The sequence below is a fragment of the Petromyzon marinus genome, unplaced genomic scaffold (assembly GCF_048934315.1).
Source record: "Petromyzon marinus isolate PM22_M1 ecotype Great Lakes invasive population unplaced genomic scaffold, UKy_Petmar_22M1.pri1.0 PM_G_Scaffold_6, whole genome shotgun sequence".
Classification (NCBI taxonomy): domain Eukaryota; kingdom Metazoa; phylum Chordata; class Hyperoartia; order Petromyzontiformes; family Petromyzontidae; genus Petromyzon; species Petromyzon marinus.
This window is the reverse complement of record NW_027423013.1, coordinates 470,001-472,500: the sequence shown is the minus strand read 5'-3', so window position 1 is coordinate 472,500 and position 2,500 is coordinate 470,001.

Below are 2,500 nucleotides of genomic sequence, written 5' to 3'. Positions count from 1 at the left end.
CGTAGGATGCTGGGGCGTCCACATGCTGTAGGGTGAAGTGGAGGGCCATGTTAACTGCGTCGTCCACAGACCTGTTGGCTCTGTAGGCAAACTGAAGGGGGTCCAGGAGAGGGTCTGTGATGGCTTTGAGGTGTGCCAGGAGCAGGCGCTCAAAAGACTTCATTACCACAGATGTAAGGGCGACCGGTCTGTAATCATTTAGTCCTGTTGGCCTTAGCTTTTTGGGCACAGCGATGATGGTGGAGGACTTGAGACAGGCTGGTACATGGCATGTCTCCAGGGAGGTGTTAAAGATGTTGGTGAACACCGGAGACAGCTGGCCAGCGCAGTGCCTGAGGGTGGCTGGAGAGACAGAGTCCGGCCCGGCTGCTTTGCGTGGATTCTGCCTCTTGAAAAGCCCATTAACTTCTCCCTCCTGAAAGGAGAGAGTCGTTTCTGTAGTATGGGTGGGGGATGGGGCCTCTTGGGTGGGAAGGGGTGGTTCAGGACAGTCCAATTGTCTTTCAAATCTACGGTAGAACTCGTTCAGGTCGTTGGCTAGGCGGGAGTCGTTAGTGGTGTGGGGCGCTCTGGGTTTGTAGTTGGTGATGTGCCTGAGCCCTTTGGCAGACAGAAGCAGCGTCGTTAGTAGAGAACTGGTGTTTTAGTGTCTCTGAGTACAGTCGTTTAGCCTCTCTCACCGCTTTGCTAAACCTGTTCTTCGACTCCTTGAATCTGTCTCTATCCCCACTCCTAAACGCTTCCTCCTTCTCCAACCTCAACCTTTTGAGCTTTGCTGAGAACCAGGGCTTGTTGTTGTTAAAGTTCACCCTGGTACGTGTTGGGATACAGCAGTCCTCACAGAAGCTGATGTACACAGCCTCTGTGAGTTCATCCAGACTATTGGTAGCAGTCGTGAACATATCCCAGTCAGTACAGTCTAAGCACGCCCGCAAATCTTCCACAGCCTCACTGGTCCACTGTTTAGATGTCCTCACAGCAGGTTTACAGAGTTTTAGTTGCTGCCTGTATGCACGAATCAGGTGGACCAAGGGAGTTCTGTGCGAGCCGAACAGCCCCGTGACCCACAAGAGAAACATCCCCGCCAAATTCGAGCGTTTGACGGGGTCTATCCGTGAAAAAATATTCACGTTTTTGAGTGCACATGCATTTCTGCTGCAAATGCCTCTGGAAGTTTCATGCCGTTCGTATGCCAATTGTGGCAACACGAAAATGACCCGTTTTCCCATTCCGAGGGATTTCTGTGCGACCCTAACAGCCCCGTGAGCCACAAGAGACACATCCCCGCCAATTTCTAGCGTTTCACGGGGTCTATCCGTGAAAAATATAGACGTTTTTGAGTGCACATGCATTTCTGCTGCAGATGCCTCTGGAAGTTTCATGCCGTTCGTACGCAATGTGGCAACACGAAAATGACCCCTTTTCCCATTCCGAGGGATTTCTGTGCGACCCTAACTAACAGCGCCCGTGAGCCACAAGAGAGACATCCCCGCCAATTTATAGCGTTTCACGGGGTCTATCCGTGAAAAATATAGACGTTTTTGAGTGCACATGCATTCCTGCTGCAAATGCCTCTGGAAGTTTCATGCCGTTCCTATGCAATGTGGCCACACAAAAATGACCCGTTTTCCCATTCCGAGGCATTTCTGTGCGACCCTAACAGCCCCGTGAGCCACAAGAGAGACATCCCCGCCAACTTCTAGCGTTTGACGGGGTCTATGCGTGAAAAATATTAAAATTTTTGAGTGCACGTGCCTTTCTGCTGCAAATGCCTCTGGAAGTTTCATGGCGTTCCTATGCAATGTGGCAACACGAAAATGACCCCTTTTCCCATTCCGAGGGAGTTCTGTGCCACCCTAACAGCCCCGTGAGCCACAAGAGACACATCCCCGCCAATTTCTAGCGTTTCACGGGGTCTATCCGTGAAACATATAGAAGTTTTTGAGTGCACATGCATTCCTGCTGCAAATGCCTCTGGAAGTTTCATGCGGTTCGTACGCAATGTGGCAACACGAAAATGACCCGTTTTCCCATTCCCAGGGATTTCTGTGCGACCCGAACAGCCCCGTGAGCCACAAGAGACACATCCCCGCCAATTTCTAGCGTTTCACGGGGTCTATCCGTGAAAAATATCAATTTTTTTTTGACTGCACATGCATTTCTGCTGCAAATGCCTCTGGAAGTTGCATGCGGTTCGCATGCAATGTGGCGACACGAAAATGACCCGTTTTCCCATTCCGAGGGATTTCTGTGCCACCCTAACAGCCCCGTGAGCCACAAGAGAGACATCCCCGCCAATTTCTAGCGTATCACGGGGTCTATCCGTGAGAAATATTCACTTTTTTGAGTGCACATGCATTCCTGCTGCAAATGCCTCTGGAAGTTTCATGCGGTTCGTATGCAATGTGGCGACACGAAAATGACCCGTTTTCCCATTCCGAGGGATTTCTGTGCCACCCTAACAGCCCCGTGAGCCACAAGAGAGACATCCCCGCCCACT